This window comes from Nyctibius grandis, chromosome 2, assembly GCF_013368605.1.
Source record: "Nyctibius grandis isolate bNycGra1 chromosome 2, bNycGra1.pri, whole genome shotgun sequence".
NCBI classification, from domain to species: Eukaryota; Metazoa; Chordata; class Aves; order Nyctibiiformes; family Nyctibiidae; genus Nyctibius; species Nyctibius grandis.
This window is the reverse complement of record NC_090659.1, coordinates 51,163,282-51,180,988: the sequence shown is the minus strand read 5'-3', so window position 1 is coordinate 51,180,988 and position 17,707 is coordinate 51,163,282. Positions and strand designations below refer to the sequence as shown.

General features: G+C 41.5%; 1 protein-coding gene across 16 annotated transcripts in view; it reads left to right on the top strand.

The window, feature by feature from the left end:
- The window catches only part of INPP4A (inositol polyphosphate-4-phosphatase type I A), a 142,222-nt gene that overhangs the window by 37,434 nt on the left and 87,081 nt on the right, over positions 1-17,707 (top strand). For 3 of the 16 annotated variants that reach the window (XM_068395655.1, XM_068395659.1, XM_068395657.1), the window contains exon 1: positions 2,098-2,172. The exons of the other annotated variants lie outside the window; for them this stretch is intronic. The gene's annotated coding sequence lies outside the window, so the exon portion shown is untranslated. Of the gene's footprint in view, positions 1-2,097; positions 2,173-17,707 lie in introns of those variants that run through there. 16 annotated transcript variants of the gene reach the window in all.

Sequence of the window (17,707 nt, the reverse complement as noted above, 5' to 3'; positions counted from 1 at the left end):
GTCCCATACATTTAAAACCAGACAAACAAAATCCAGCACCACCACCTCTCAAAAACCCCAAACATTTGAAGTACCATCCAGTTTTGTCTTCAGTTTTGTTTTCCTCTCTGCCTGTGTCACAGACGCCATTTGGACTGTGGTCTTGCTGTTAGTTTTACTGTTTAAAATCTCGGGGGTCTTTGGTTGTTTTTTTTTGTTGTTGTTGTTGCTGTTGTTCTTTGTTGTTTTTTTTTTTGTTTTGTTTTTTTTGTTTTTTTCCCAGGCGTGCTGTGGATTTCAGCATTCTTTTGCCTATTTAACCATTTAAGACACAAAGATAAAGCCTTGAAAGCTTGACAGGAGTAAAGATTCACTGTCATTAGTAAATTGAGGGAAAAGATGGGATTTAACAGAAGATGTTTCAAGTGATAGATAGAATATTAATGGTTTTAGAGGGAAAAGTTTAGTTCAGTGTATCTTCATAGACACCAGCTATTCTTTATCCCTCTTGTTTATGTTATCTCCATGACCATGCTTCAAGGATTGTTTTGCTGAGCTTGATTCCTTCTCATCTCCTGATCCCTGACAAGCCAGTGTTCTTTGCTGCTTTGAGAGACACGGAGAGAGTAAGCATTCGCCATCAATAGTACGAAGTTCGTTCAGCGGCTTTAATAACAACCAGATACAGTACTGAACAGTGCTGTGCACATACTAGGATTGGATGGGTAGGCTTACCTTTCTGTTTGATTGGGCTTTGCAAAAGAAGGAATTCTTTAAAAAGACAAAAACCACAGAACCATGGAAATCATGCTTTGATACTAGTTTTTCCATGAGAAATCTCAAGACAAATCTGTTTATCTGGACAATAGCCAGCTGGACATTTGGTAAGTATGAGGAAAGATGTTCTGCTGTAAATGCTTTGACATAAACCAAGTGCCTTTTTCCCAAGCTATCTGGAATGTTTATGTGAATGGCTGTTAAGCAGGCCTACACATTTTAATGGCATTGTTCGTTGGGCCCAGCAGCTTCTTTTGACAATACTATCTTGATTCATCCCACCATAATCTGTTTCCACGTGGCTGACCTGCTGGCTCAGTAGTAGAGGGCTTCATCTGCCTCTTTTCAAGGCTGCGTTTGCTCAACACTGCAACTGCTTAGTATAACATGCCTTTCAGAAATAAAGCGTAATCAGTACAGCAGTGCGTATCAACACTGTCTAGCATTAAGTGCCTAAATTTGGTTTCATGGTGCCTGTTCTCAGTTGTATGTGGTAAGGAGTCTGGCAGGCCTGGGAAATAAATAAGTGATCAAATTGCTTCTTTGACTGTGGCGATCAGTGCCTAGTGAGATGGATCGCTATGGGGGAGGCTGCCAGAATTCAACGCTAAATCCGAATGTGTTGCCCCTGTCTATAACGCAGCTATGCTCTGTTCCTATAGGCACTTCTTCCCGCTAAACTGGTGTCAAGCACATGGGATTTCTGCTCATGTGCATCCCATAGTCCTTCGTACAGTTCTTTTATCTCACCGCATTTGAGACCAAATTTGTCGTCCCCAGAGCACTTAATGAAATCGGAGGCCCTTTGCTATAAACTTGTGATGAATAAATGGATATTGCCCTCACTCAGTACTTTTGTTTTAGAATCTTTCCTGGGGTATTTGAGTTCTTCCCCTAGTCTTGATGAGAGGTGTGAGCCCACAGATATCTTTGCAGAAACATACCACAGTATTGACCTGACTTGCAGAGCAAGCTTTTGCATTCAAGGTAAATATATTTACAGTGAAGAAAGAAACAGAACTGCCATCCTGGGAAAAAAAAAAAACCAAACAAAAAGATTATATAGAGGATGAAATCAAACTTGCTGCTGAAAGAAAAAGCTGGGGCAGCCTGCGGACGTACACAGACAGACGGACGGCGAAGGCACGCGTTCCTGCGCGACACAGAGCGGGAGCAAGCGAGAGGAAGCCCTGAAACTTAAACTCCTCCTGCAGCCCTGCATCTGCTCTGAGTCACTGGTGTGACTCACTCTGACAGCATTCACGTTAGCTGGCGTTCAGATGGAGCCGCTCTGGCAGCAGCAGCAGGTTATGGTATTGATTACCTGCTGCAGCAGACGGTTGCGCCAAGATTTTTTTTTACGAGCACAGATGAAACAGAGGAGGCTCTACTGAGGACTGCTATTGTTTTCTTAAGGTAAGAATGCCTGTTATTTACTAGAGAAAGATATGAAAGGGAATTTAGAGCTTGGGAAGCCTGAGTATCTTTCTGCCGCTGCATATTCTCAGAGGATGCTCATCTTTGGAGCTGCGTTGCTGCAAAGCTTTGTCTCTGCTGTTTGCAGTGCCATATGGAGAATCACATGGCTAATGGGCAGTGCGTGTCCCAGGAAACAAAATAACTATATTCTCATTCATTTATGTTATGTAAGGCACGGCAGCCATGTTAAGGACAGAAGACCTCTTTCGAAGAAACAGTGCTGCTAGACAGTAGGGCAAGGAAAACAACCAGTTTTTAAGCATCCCTATTCTCTGGAGAGCGCTGCAGTTCTGTAGTTCTTGCTTAAAACTAAATTGGCTGACTTTTGAATTTCTGTGTTAATAGAATAAAAAACAGTGGCATTAGAAATAGAAAAATAATTGTTTACCTTTAGAATCACAGTGTTCTTTTGCCTTCATTATTCAGGCTGGGAGTGTGTGCATGCTGTGATCTGTGCAGTGCCTGGATGTAAAGAGTGTCTTCAAATTCTTTAAATGATACTTACAGATATTGGGATGGTTTTCATTTTGTGCCACTAAAAGCCCATATATATACATACCTATATATATATATGCCCTATTCTGACAATTGCTTATGTGCAAAAAGTGGGACATATTCTAGTTACTGTTGACATATGCAGAGTCGGTAAAACATTTTTTTGTAGTGGCTTTACTGGTATTTTATTCACTTTGGTGCTATAATTTTAACGTAGTCTAGACTCGTATTGCTAAGTATCCTCATCTGGAATCCACTGAATCTTGAGCCTTTGCTGTACTCCCCACAAGAGATTTTCTAAATTAGAGACTCTGGTTTTGAACTGCAATAATGAATTTATCTTAATTTTTTTTCTTTTCTTTCCTTTCCTTTTTTTCTCCCCTTCTTTTTTTTTCCCCATTTATTTTGGATTTGCATTATTTTCAGAATGTGAGAATGAGGATATTTTCAAAACCCGACCATTTACTAGCTTACTTTCAGCTACTTGAAACTACCACTCATTTCCTTGTAGAATTTGCATTAAAATGACCACTGTCTTCTCCTCTCAAAGAAATATGGTGCTGTAGTAAAGTTATTTAAAAATGACAGCATACTTTAGGTTCTTCTTCTATTTGCTCATTATAGCATTCACTGATGCACAGTGTTTTCATTGCTATGAATTAACTAGATTTGGTGTTTCTTCTTTTGAAAAAGATTAGGTTTCTTGATAAGATGGAAAGTAAGGTTTGTTAGTGCATTTGTAGTATCTTTACACTTCTTGTGGCATCCAACTTTAGAAAACTGTAGTGTGAGAGATGTTTTTAAAACCATGTCACTCATGGACACTCATCTCCCAGAGCAAAATTTTAGTGACTAATTTTAATTATTTATGTTTCTGATATAAAATATTTCTCATGTTACATCATTATAAATGCAAGCTAGTTTAAACAATGCTAGGGTTGATTTTAGGGCTGCTCCTTAACAAAGTTCTGGCACATGACAGTCTTTCCTTCCCCTCCCAAATTCAAACAAGTCCAAATAAAATAGTCTTTACAGTCTTAATTTTTCCACTGATTTGTATCTGAATTATTGTTTTCTGAGATGATTGTGTGTCAGAATTGTGATTGCCTTCATGTTTGCCTGGAAGCGTGTATGCATTTAGAGTACGAATTCTGTGTTATGTCAAACTAGAACAAACAATGTAGTATAATAGAACTCAATTATCTTCAATTGAGTTTACATAATTTCTTTATTAATGCATTGTGGGTGCAGTTAAATGATTAACAGTTAACATTTTGAAAAGAAATGTCAAGAACGTGCTTAACATCTAAAAAACAGAATGACAGCCCCCTGAGTCAACACAACCCTGAAGACAGCTTCTCCATCCTACTTGTCCATAAACTCTTTGTGCAAGTGCTGACCACCAGAGAGAACTCCCTCTGATTCATCTCATTCCCATGCTGCCCGCTATGTCCCCTCAGTCTGCTGCTGGCATGCCACTAAGTGAAAAAGACCGTCAGCCGAAAAAAGAACCAAAAGCCCAGCCTTGTAAGATAGCTAGGCAGTTTGCTTTATGTGAGTTGGAAGGCTTCTGGGAAGAACTAAAGCAGTTTTAGTGGTGATTTGTTGTGATACTATCTTGATAATTACATGCCTTCTTTTGGATACATTTACAAGTCACAACTAAAATGTAAATATCCAGGGTAGGAGAGATTTGTGCAGGGAAGTGATTGTAACTTTTGTTAAGAGCAAAGGAAGCTGTGTTTGATCCTTCTATGCAGGGATTTTGTAATAAGTATAATAGGGCTTGTCAAAGCCTGCGCTCCAGGCACCCTTAAGGTTAGGTTGTGTTGCTTAAAGCTGGCTTTGCATCAGGCCGTAAAGGCAACAAGTGGCAGAAGCTGTTGAAACCATTTCGCCTGTACTTTTGGCAGGACTTGAAGCGTGAGAGTTCATGATCTCCCTGGCCTTTCTTTCCTGTAGTAAAGGTTTGTTATCTCCAGTGAACCCAAGCAGAAGATCCCAGCTCACTGTTCTCCCCTCCTGTTCCCAACCTACAGGACATCACTGGTGCTTCCACGGTCTGTTATCATAGAATCATAGAATCGTAGAATGGTTTGGGTTGGAAGGGACTTTAAAGATCATCTAGTTCCAACCCCCCTGCCACAGGCAGGGACACCTTTCCTCTAGACCAGGTTGCTCAAAGCCTCATCCAGCCTGTCCTTAAACACTGCCAGGGAGGGGGCAGCCACAACTTCTCTGGGCAACCTGTTCCAGTGTCTCACCACCCTCACAGGAAAGAATTTCTTCCTAATATCTAATCTAAATCTACCCTCTTTTAGTTTAAAACCATTCCCCCTCGTTCTGTCACTACTTGCCCTTGTAAAAAGCCCCTCTCCCGTTTTCCTGTAGGCTCCCTTCAGGTACTGGTGTCTGCATTATGCCAGAGCCATGTTTTGTTATCTCTGCCCTCGCCGAAGCTTTTGCAAACTTCCTGCTGAAATCTAAGCCCCCTTTTTCAATTATCACTTCAGCTGCTCTGCTGTAACCTGTTCAATGATTCTCTCCCCTTGATAGGTTTTCCCCCTCGGCAAGCCTGAAATGGTGCAAAGCTGTAAAGCTCATGCAGTTCAGCTCTTCCCTTTCGCTCCTGTGCTGCTTGTGCTGCAAATGACAGGTGGGGTGTTCAGCTGTACTTCTATTTGTTTCTTCCTTCATAAAACCTCTTGCTTTTTTCTGTGGCTTCCTTTGTGGCCGTGCCCTAACTGTGTTACTCTGAGCCCTTTGTCTGCCTTCCTGGCACAAGGGAAGCAAAGCTGCTGGATTAGCTCTGATCTCTTGTGTGTTCTGCTTCCTCAGTCCTTGAGCAGAAGTTTCGAAACGGGCAGTGGCATCGTCCTTGTACATGCTGTTGTACCTCTCCCTGCCGTGGCAGGGGGAAATGACTCTGCAGGAAACACAGCTGTTGCTGTGGGTAGTAAGTGGAGAAATGAGGGACATGGAGAAAATAAAGCTTTTCTCCAAAATTCTTGAAGTTCTGAGACCTTCAGTGGGAGGAAGCACCTACACTCTTGTTTTACACAAAAGCTACGTCAGCAATGATTTATAGCCATCCTAGCTAAATGGCTGCTGAAGAACTTAGGGGAAATCCAGTCTTACTATCGAAACATATTTATGTGAATCATCTTTAATATGGATGCACTGGAGCACTGCTGTATCAGATGCTGAGTTTTACACAGAGTAGAAGATGGTCCATGCACTGAATAATGATTTTTTCACAAAAAATGATTGCCATGTTTTCTACGGTGATTTGCTATTTAACATCAGACTTTCTGAAAGAGGGCTCTGCAGTATATAAAAAAGCAGCAGTATATTGATGTTTGTGTAGCATATCCTTGTGTCACAGAACAGCACAGCATTTCTATTTTCAACTCTAAATCTGAAAAGGAACAAGTTTGTTTGAGTTGTTTTTTTTACAAGTTTTTGTTTCTTTTTTTGCATGTTAGAAATAAACCCCTGGAAACTGGAGTTATATTGGAATAAAATCCTTGCATGTGAGCAGTGTGAATAGTGCTGTTTGAATACTGAGCCATCTTGTTTGTCGGAGAACTCATCTTTTTATTTGCATAATTTTTAGAAATTACAGTTTTTACATCAGTTGTTTTGGGAGTCTTTTATTTGTACATGTGTATATACCTAAAGGGCATCTGCTTTGTCCCTTTTTGTGTTTTCTGAATAAGTCGTCTTGTTTGGATTACATTTGTTGCCTGGTTTTAAAGCGGAGGGGGAAAGAACTGTTAAATCTTTGTTTATACTGTGTCCTGAAAACCTCTTCCCTTAAGCCTGGAGCAGTTCAAGCAGGGGGACACAGGGGGAGGTGGGGAACACGTCCTGATCACCCTGGAAGGCCCAAACTGTTAGAGGGGCTCCCACCTCATTGCGTTGTGTGAGGTTTTGTGTCACACAGAAAAAGTCAGTCTCAATTTTTGTCTGTTGAAACCTTTGCATATTCTTAAGCATGTGCTGGTTTAAATAAAGAGTGAAGGGTGCAGCCTATGCTGTGAATATAGCAATGATGGTGCTTTCATTTGCCTTCAGGGTCTGAGTTTCCACTTCACTAGTCCTTCATGACTGTAGTCCCTCTGCCCTGCTCTGGAGTCAGAGCCAGCGTAAGGATGAAAATAGTTCATTTTGCTCTGGTTAAATGAGATTATGGCCTGGATTACGATGACATGTTGTTTCTGTGCTGAATTCTTGTATTTTATAGGGACACAGAAATGTGGGATTAGCTTAGTTTTCATTTCAGTTTGGTGCTTCATCTTTTAAAGTAGCGGAGTACCTCTGAGTTTGCTGTGCAGGCTTAAAGAAATGGTAGTGAATTGATAGGTTCGATGTCTCTCATGACTGTGAATTGACCTTCTGTGTTCGGGTGAAACACAGTTTAAAAGGAATGAGTTCGTGATCCTTAATTCAGATTTACTTTTAGATAAATAGTTGCTAGTGCCAGATGGCAGAGATGAATAACAGAGCATGTCCCTTTCTGCAGGTTATTTGGGCAGCAAATCTGATTTAAAAAAAAAAAAAAAGACAACACTGCAATATTCTAGATGGCACTAAAAAGCCAGTAACTTCATCAGGTTTCATGTGTGTGATAGGTAAGTGTATTTTAAGCCCCAGATTCCTGAAATACAAGCTGCTATAAAAGATTTCTTCTGCCTCATTTCAGAAACAGACACTAGTGATTTGACTTTAAAGCAAAAGATCTACTTTTTCCCTGGCAGTGATGTTATTTCTGTTGGGCAGCTGTAAGGGCTTCTTCTGAGGACATATGGACCAACATGGTAAAATGTTGATTCTTTTAATGCACATAGAAAGATGTGAAAAAAATAATGCCATGCTGACAGAGTCTTCTGTTGTTTCAGGAAAGCTTGCAAAAAGAGCTCTTTTGAGCTCCTTGCGTTAGTATGGAGGATTTGTATGAAAAGGATTGCATCCCGAGTATTACTGTCACTGAGTATCAGTATTGTGGCTGTGAATACATAGCGTAAAAATGCATGCAGCTGAGCTGGCTAGAACGAGGTCTTTCTGTTATAAACTCTTTCTCAAATGTGAGTGCCTGGGAAAAGTTTATTTAATTATTCTGTTCCTGGGGTAAGTGGATGACTTTCAATTGTATTTTGGTAAACAGGAGATAGTGAGTAATAGGGAGAATGTGGCCTTTGTGGTTTTGCCTACATAAGAAAGATTTCTAATTATTGTCCCATAGCTTTGTAGACTCATGGGTCATGACATTAAAGACACTGATACTTCTACAGGAAAGTGATTTTACACAGAAAAGTTGTGTGGAAAAGTGACTACTGTTTTGCCGGTACATATGCAGTGAGGCAGACTTGCAAACTAGACCAGAAATGGACTTTGGAAAGAAAGACTAATGGAGAATTAGAAGTTCTTCTTGGCTGCCCTCCTATGAAGTGTGCAGTTCAGCTGGGGAATAGAAGGGAACTGGGACAAGTTTGATCTCAAATTTATGAATTTCACAGAAATTGCTTGTGACCTTATCCCAGAAAGTAAGTTGAGAGTGCTCATGTTTGCAGATTGGCCATTTTTAGAACCTACAGTGTGAGTAAGCATTCATACTGTCATGTAATTTGCTTTTCCCCGCAGTAAGTATTGCTTGTTGATGGGCAGAAGCAAATTAAATAAAGTTTTAGTCCTAAGTTTGTCTTGAAGCAATGTGATGTCTTACGGAGGATCCTATGAGAGACCCTACAGGGCTTTGCCGTCTTTACTGAACGTTCACAAATGGTTTGTACAGTCAGTTTAACTATAGCATTTTCACTAAAATACATGGTGAATGGAAGTAGCCACTTAAGGGTGTGGGTAAAGTAAGAAATGAGAGTTGAATTGAAGGGAATTGTGTTTGACAGTGTATAATCCACGCTTCAAGGATCCAGACGTGTGGTTTCTGGAGGAAAGCCATGACCACCATTGCTAGAGGTGCTCAAGAGGCTTATTTTATTGAGCTCCACAAAGCCATGGCTGGAGGGATCAGAGTGAAATACAGTCAAAATTGTATCCCTGTGCCATGACCTTAATTTGTCACATTTATTGCTGTATGGTAAAATTACATCCTTTATTGTTGCATCTCTTTTACCAGCATTTTTGCAATTAAATGCACACAAGTATTATTGTCCTTTAATGGATACAATCTGAGAGAGACTGAATGAGTTATCTGAGGGCTTCTCCATAGTGAAACTGCAAATGCCACCCACCAGTCAGCTCCTGTGGGCCTGAGTGGGCAGAGTGAGATGTGGCTTTGCTGCCCGTGGGGCAGGCTGGCTTGTGAAGGGCAGAGATGCCTGTGGGTGGGAGGGACCCATGGCAGCTGGAGCTTTGTCAGGCCAGGGCAGCAACAGTCCTCCTGGCTGCTGCCATCCAGCCCCCTTCTCCTCCCCTTCGGCTGTGAAAGCCCTGTTTCTGCCAGCTGCTCTGTGCCCCGGAGAGGGAGGTGGAGGTGGTGGCAGTTTGAATGGGGCAGTTGGCGTGTTTTGTTTTTCCCCTTGAAGAAGAGCTCTCTCACAGGATCCTTTTGAGTATAGTCCAAAGTGAGTCCAAAGAAAGGTCCTGGTGAAGGGTCTAGAGCACAAGTCTTATGAGGAGCGGCTGAGGGAACCGGGGTTTAGTCTGGAGAAAAGGAGGCTCAGGGGAGACCTTATCACTCTCTACAACTACCTGAAAGGAGATTGTAGCGAGGTGCGTGTCGGTCTCTTCTCCCAAGTAACAAATGATAGGACGAGAGGAAACGGCCTCAAGTTGTGCCAGGGGAGGTTTAGATTGGATATCAAGAAAAATTCCTTCACCGAAAGGCTTGTCAAGTAGTGGAACAGGCTGCCCAGGGAAGTGGTGGAGTCCCCATCCCTGGAGGTATTTAAAAGACAAGTAGATGTGGTGCTTAGGGACATGGTATAGTGGTGGGCTTGGCAGTGCTAGGTTAATGGTTGGACTTGATGATCTTAAAGGTCCTTTCCAGCCAAAACAATTCTATGGTTCTGTGAAGACGCCATGTGATTTCAGTGCATGGAGCTAGCAGAAAAGGCTGAGCACCTTCAGGGTGCAGAGAGCCGTGAGAGAGGGGACCTGGTTGGGCACATGGAAGGATAAACTTCCATTTGCAGAGGGAGCACTTGAAGGGAGCGGCTGCTTTTGTGCTTGGAAGTGATGGGAGGCTGCCAACCTGTGTGTGTGAACTGAGGAAGGGAGGAGCTTGGCTTCTTGACCCAGGGTGACTGAATTTTGACTACCTTGTAAATGCTTTGCTTTTTTTGTGTGATGCAAGTATTTCCTAATAGCTCAATAAGAACTGAATGTTCTTTTCTGTGCTTGTTAGTGAGATTTATATTTCAGATATGTAAACATCCTCAGAGCCTTTAATTTCATGGAAAATCGAAAAATGTCACAAGGGGCCACTGGTAAGATTTTATTGAGGGCTAGAAACAATTTGATACACATAACAATTGTCTCTAAAAGCTGGAGGTGTCTTTAAATATCAATATTACATAAAATTTAGCATGAAGAGGAAAGGAGGGCAGAACGCTTATCAGTGAGATCTACTTATCTGATGTTATGTTTGTGATACGTAGTAGACAAGAACTTCCTAGTAATTTGGCTCAATTTGTGTGAAGATTTGCTACCCCTTCCTGTCATGAGCAAGACATGCAGGGTAAATGGGAAGAGTAGTTCCTTCCTAGCACAGTGCTTACTTGTCACTATTAACATTTGCAAACCTCTAAAAGGCTTCTAAGAGAAAGAAGGGAGGTGGCAAATAGGCATTTGGGAGGGCTATGGTAGCTGATGGAGAGTGTAATGTGTTGCAGCATTTATTTTTTGAAAGTATGATGACACCTTTCCCAACTTCTCACAACTTTCCCAACTTCCCTACAACTTGCACTTTTTTCCCCCTCTGTGATTCATGTTTCTGGGACCCAAGAAAACAATGTCTTCACAGTAAGCATGTGACTATTTATATGCAAAAATTAATAATGCAGCCTAGATTTCCCCATATTGTGCTGCACAATTTCATGGCTGGAGTGCCCAGTGTTCCTATTTGCATCTGCCCTCAAGATGCATTTGGGGGTCCATAAAATATGTCTGCATAACAAGGTCAGTGCAATGGATTACCCTAGAAGGAAAACCCATCTTAATGTCAACATCTCAGGGATTTGTGTAAAATTGAACACCCTCAGAAAAGTATCATTTGGTTACACTGCATGAAGATCGTTTCCATCCATTACTACTTGGATGTTTAGGTTTACAATGTAATATTATTGATCCTGAAAGCATAGCCTCCTGTGATAAAAAAAGAGACAGGTATGCGGGCATTCAGTAGCTAAGAAAAATGTATCTTACTGTGACACTAATACAATAAATGAAAGAAGTGAGAATTTTAGGTACGGGACACCATTCATTTACTGACAACAATATTACGAAACTATTGAAGTTGATTCACCATGGTCCTGGGTGTTCTTCATGCACCTCATCTCTTCTGCATAACCACGTAGTAAATGGTTGGATTGATCATGGTTGTAATAGCAAACCAGGGTGTCTCTTTAACATTTAAAATAGAATGTGCAATACAAGATCCACTCGTGCAAACCAGTCTGACCTTGAGAGTGTATTTTGTAATCTTCTTTTCCTCGTTTCCCGTTTTGCAGGACAGCACTCTGTAGCTAGACTGATTTGTGGAGGTGTGTATGTGATGACATTGAGGAACAGACCTGATGTCAGGGTGTGCTGTGGGTTCTGATTCCATGTTTGTTCAACCTGGGGAGGTATTGACGTGTACTATGATTTTCTTTCCATGAAGATCAGGTGCAGAGCTAGGTAAATTGTGACTGTGTTTCTGCTTGACAAGAAGTTGTGACTCATTCAGGAACACAGCCTAGCATTAGGAATGCTAAAGCACTGCTGCAACCAGTGATACAGATACAGTCACAGATGTGTGTTTTATTTCTTCTCAACCGGCAGCTGAAAATAGCTGAAACTTTAATGTTGTGAAAGTACAGGTTGCATACATAACACAAGCAAATCTGAAATAATTCTGGGGAAGTCAGATCAAGACAAGGCAAGTTTCCTCTTTTTCTGTAAGGCATATTTTGATATAATGGTGATGGCATCTTGTGCAAGTTAGTATTGCAGAAAGAGTTACCACATTGATCACAATAATATTTTGCTCAGAATGAAGAGAGTTGATGTTTTTTAAAGTCCTGAAGACTGGTATTTCAAAATGGGGAATATGAGGGAAGACTTCAGGAAATCATACCTAGTTTGTAAAAGAGTTTAAAAGAATGCTGCATTTTGTTTTCACGAGGCAAAGGAGAAGATCAGACAGAGCACAACAGGACACACACTGTATTCTACCTTCTGTCTGCTTGAGGTTTGTAGCAGGGGTCATAACATTCTTGACCTAGAAAAAGAATAGGCTGATTATTGGAAACCTGAGCCTTTAAAATATGTTTACAGGAAATGTCTTCTGAGCTACACTGGGTCTGACAGCTTGCTTTGAATGAGCATTTGTTTGCAGCTCTACTGTCATGTGGTTCGTCCTCAGCTGCTTGTCTGCTGCAGAGGTTCCTGCTCCTCAAGTTTGCCAGTGTAAACAGCAAATATAGTCGTTCCCCAGCTTGGTTCTGTCAAAGTGCTTCTGTTTAAATTGTACCTTTTGCAAACTGTTCTGTTTTGCTCTTTTTTTCTGTCCAAGTATTCTATTTTAAAAAAAAAAAAAAGTAGTTTAGGTTGTACCAACATGTGCAGTTTTGCTGAAGGAAGAGGGGAAAAGTGAGTACAAGCAACTGGACGCGGTAGCTTAGATGGGCTCAACTCCCATGGGAATAGCGTGTGTGTTGGACTATGCCTGGATAAAAGCTATCAGAGCTAACCTCTGGGCAAAGTAGCTCTGTTTTTCTCTGTTTAACTAATGGACAGAATCACACCTGGTGTCATGGGTTGCAGGTACCCTTCAGAGATGTTGACAACACATTTAATTGCAAGGGAAAAGTGTTAGTAGTTTGTTCCTCCCTGGAGCGATTTAGCTGCTCTCCTGTGAGTGAGGAAGAGGAAAGAAGAGGGGGGCAGAGGAGAAAGTGAGGGATTTTCAATAGGAACATGTACACTCCCTTTTTTATGTTTGTTTTGTATCACACTTTCAGGTTTCTCTACAGGGAATGGTGTCACATGCTTCAATTTCTGCAGTATTTAGGAATAATGGTGTGGCAGAATTAATTGAGAACGAGTGTTCTCCTCAGTTTGTGTGGTAACCCTGGTTGCAGGTACAAGCATTGGGGCAAAAAAAAAATCTCACTATATCTCATTTCCTTACAGTGAAGGATCTGAATGGCTTTTAAAATCTTGCAGCAAGCACTAAGGCTTGAACTGCCATCATCAGTCGATTGCAAAACAATTTCATATGGTTTTAATCAAGCAAAACCATGCTGCAGTCTTTGAAGAATCTTTTTTTCTATCATAATAATTTCTTAATGCAGAAGGCCAGAGGCAGAACATGCCAAGAAGCTGGTGCTTTGGTGTGGTCTGCAGTACCGCATTACCACGCTCTGCTGTGGTCTTACTGCTATTACAGGGCAATGTAATCTAAAAACTGTACAACATAGGGTAAAAAAGAGGGGCTTGAGTTGGTGCTGAGTTAGGATCTTTCATGTGCAAGTGACGTTGGGCTCTTTGGGCTTACGACCTGGGCATGTGCTACTGATGTTCAATTTAGTTGTTATGGCTAAAGCTAGCACTTAAGTGGTTCTTAATCAGGTACTAAAGCACAACAGAATTGGAGTGCAATTAAAAAAGGTGATTGTGTTGAAGAGAACTTACAGGTAGACTCTAGAAATGTAGCTGAAGAACCAAAGTTACTTTTAGAATGGGGTGCAGAGTAGGAGGGCACCTGCGTGAGGCCAGAACTTGCTGCAAGATCAGTAGGTAGCCTTCTCTGCAGAAGTTGCAGTATTTTTCTAAAAATCTCACTCATGGACTGATTCATTTAAAGCAGTCACCCTAGAATGTGTAATTTCCAATGTTGCTCTGCAAAATGCGTGTGACTTCCTGATGGTAGTGAGCAAGGTACGAATATAAGTTGCCAGCAGGGAAATGCGATGCAGTTACTAGGTCACACTGTCTCTGTTTTACAGATGTGTGAGCTAAGCCACAGAGGTAAAAGAGATTTGCACGTGGCCACAGAACTAGTAATTTTTTGTCATAGTATTGTAAATAGGATTTTTAAATTCCTTCATAATCTCTGCCATTTTCATTTCTTCATTCTAAGTGAAATTAATAATAGCTTACCAGGTTTAAGTATTTATATTAAATGTCCTGAAGGTGAATGCTGGTACAGTATATTACAGGGTTATAATGTAGCAGGTCTGTTGTATCAGCGCTTGATCTTGTGACTGTAGCTGGCTGTGACTTGCTTTGTGAGTAGCTTTCATGGTGTCTAGGAGCTTTCACTGTTCATGGCCTGCTTTTAGAATGGAAAAAGAAAAAATAACTATACTAAATAAATACAGTTGCAGTTATAAAGGATACCAAATAGGAACTTTGTGTGCCTGCATTGAGTTTACAAAAATAAAAATGGTTTAAAATAGTAAATGACTTTGCCAAGAACTATTGCATATAACATTTAACCCTGAAAAGAGCTCCAAGTGATGTCAGATGTCTCTGTCCTCACTGAGGAACTCTCCAAAAGCCAGGGTAAGTAAAATGCTTTGTTACTTCTCATCTGAACTGACAGTCATAGAAGTGAACCTCAAGTTTGTTTTGCCTTCACCTTGGACAGTGAAAGAGAAGGCAACTTGAGCTGCCTTATAGACCACTTCGGTGAAGAGGTATAGTTTTGTAAAAAATTTTAGATGCTTTGCTGATGAGTGCATAGAAGTGTAGGGCTGGATGAAGTTTCCTGAGCTGTTGAGTCTAGTCTAAAAAGTGGCATAACACTCCTTTTATATGGAAACCAAGTTTTCCTTGGCTAAACTAGCTTTCTTGGTTGCTGTTATTCCAGTTAGTTATTTTGTTAACATTCTAGTTATCTTAACACTTTTTTCACCTCTCTGGTGTTTAGCCCTTGTCATGTATTTCTGGAGAGCAAATTGAAACTCATCTCAACCTCCACTTTGCAGAGCTTAACAATTTTTTGGTCTGCTCTGGGGAGGCTGACTCTGAGTTGTCCTCATAAGCTGTTCTCTACACATGCTAGAGACTGAGTTGGGCAGCGTTCAGCTTGTTGTAGCCAGTGTTCCTGACTCAGTCTCATATTGCTGCTTTTTGTAGTGCCAAGAGCACGTTGGCTGGTACGCCCTAATGCAGTATCTGCCCTTTTTGTGGCTGCATTGTCTGACACAGAGGTCTTCCTTCTTCTTGATTTTTCTCAGCTGATAAACTCCCAGTTTGTAGTGGAAGTTCTTCTTGTTAGTCTGTAGTGTGTCATTTTGTCTTAGTGCTTTTTAATTTTATCTTATTCCTTTTACTTCAGTTCTGGTTCTTCTTTGATAGTTTTGATTTTCCTCATATTTACACACAGCACTGTAAACTGATAAATTACATCTTAATTACTGCATCACAAATCTGAACAGTTTGCTTTATGCATGAATCTTCCCTGAATTTAATATTTTAAGGGGTGTTTTGCTTATGACTGGTCAGCATATTTTTTGGTGAATTAAAGTTTTACCTTTCTTAATCCTACTGTATGTATTTATATATTTACCCCATCTATATATTTTGCTAGAGAAATATCTTGTCCACATAGGAACCTGTTGCCTTGCCATGGTTTCGGGATAACACGGTCAAAGATTTCTAACATGGGCTGTTGTAGCAAAATGGCAGATATTTCAGGTTAAGCATCATACTTGGTCTTGTCCTGGAGAGCATACTAGTTGAAGAGCTTTTGTTTTGGCCTTAAGATAAATAATTTGATCCATAAAGTTATTTGCTAACTCCCAGGTACACAGTTCATGTCTTTGTTCTGTAATTCTGAGTGTAAATAGAGAGGTGAAGGTGTGAAACTGAAAGATCAATTTGTGTGGTGCATCAGTTGTGCAGTAACCAGTTGCTTATAAATTATTTTCCTTCTGTAACACTTTTGGAAATGTGAAATAACTGTACTACTGGTTCCAATGGCACCTGTAACAACAGGTAGTCCAGCAGTGGAACAGCTTGCCAAGAGAGATTGAACAGTTTCTGTCCTTGGAGGTTTTTAAGACCCAACTGTATAAAGCCCAGAGCAACCTTGTCTGAGCTGAGAGGTAATCCTGCTTGGAGCAGAAAGCTGGACTATCCTTTCCAGCCTGAATTATTCTGTAAAGTCAGATTCCACCACCTCTTGCTGAGGATCGTGTTCCCTCTTGGAAAGAGATGTGCAGTGGAGTAATCATTCAGCAGAGTGCTGAACACACTAGTGTTGCTTTGCTGGGTTTGACTTCTGTTCTTCTGTAATGTCTCAGCCTGCAAGATGCTGTGATGCTGCAAAGGGGCAATCATGCAGCTAGCTTGCATGGATTCACATAAATTCTCTTTCATTCTGACAGGATTTTCATGTCATTAGAAAAAAAAAAGAAGAAAAAAACCCGATATATCTGAGGTGGTCATGTCTGGGCTATAGCAGGAAATAGTAACTTCAGTAGGACTGCATTAGAGGAAGCCTGTCTCTTGCCTTCAAGGTGAAAGGCTGAGAAGGTGAGCTAGAGGATTCAGCTGGCTGCTGTTGCGGACTGTCCTGTAGCCCAGCCTGTTTCCCATCAGTTTCATCCACATTTCGCTCTCCAGTTTGCTCCCTCGTCCTAATCCCCTGCTTTTTTATACTGCATGTTACTTTACTCTTCTGAGTTTGCTTCTGGAGTGAGTGAGTTGGTGAAGGTCACAGAATCACAGAATCAACTAGGCTGGAAGATGATCCTCTGGGATCATCGAGTCCAACCTTTGACCTAACACCACTGTGTCAACTAGACCATGGCACTAAGTGCCATGAGATAATTCACTCCATGGGCTACTCCCCATATGGACAGCACTGTGCCAGGTTTGTCTGTGTAGCTCACCTTGCTCTCTATCCTGGCAGCTTTTGCACTATCCAGCACCCCAGCTGCCCTCGTGCCAGGATGCAAGGCACCTGCTCCTAGTTCACCGCTATAAAACACCCTTCTGTTGGGTCGCAGCACAGCTCTTGCATCATTTCGGAAACTGTAAACCTGAAAATTCAGAGCAGTGCCCTCACAAAATAATGATCGTGTCTTAAGATCACCATGGGGGCTAAGAAGAGACCATGGGTGAAATGTTAAGATACTGTGTGACAGCTGCGTTAGGCAGAGCAGGAGCAGTCCTCAGCAGTGTGACGGGGAGCCTCCCCCGCACCTTGGGGCCTTGCTCAGGGCCTAACCCCAATAGCTGGTGGATTAAGTGGTGTAGGTGTTGGATTCGGCTGGCTACAGAGGGAGTCGAGGAAGGCTTTGGCTTTCTCAGGTTAAAGTTAACCTTCATGTCTAGCTGCCGTACTTTCCTGCCATGTGGATTGTGTATCTGTTTGACAATGAACTTGGATAAGGATTCTGGACTGATTGATTTATGGGGTAAAACATGCTGGGAATGTCTTGATTATACTTCTTGAAGGAAAAAAAAAAAATTAAGATGTCTGTTGCTTAGGTGTGGTGACTGATGTTGGTATAGCCCAGGACAGTATGTTCCTTGTCATGAAGGATGAGCTGTGGGTGTTAGCAGCAAGAAATGAAGCTCTTGAATCTCTCTGCCAGTAGCATCTGAGTTGAGTCTGGGCCTGCAGGGAGTAAAAATCGCTTGTGAGGCTGGGTTCAGTTGTTAGCATTTCTGTTTTATGGAGAATCCTCTTGGGGAAGTAGTTGCAGTGCCATGTAGTGACCCCAACACTGACTGCAGCGGGAATGAGCAGACGGGACAAGGTAGCCGAGTTGAGAAACTATGCTGGGAGATCTCGATT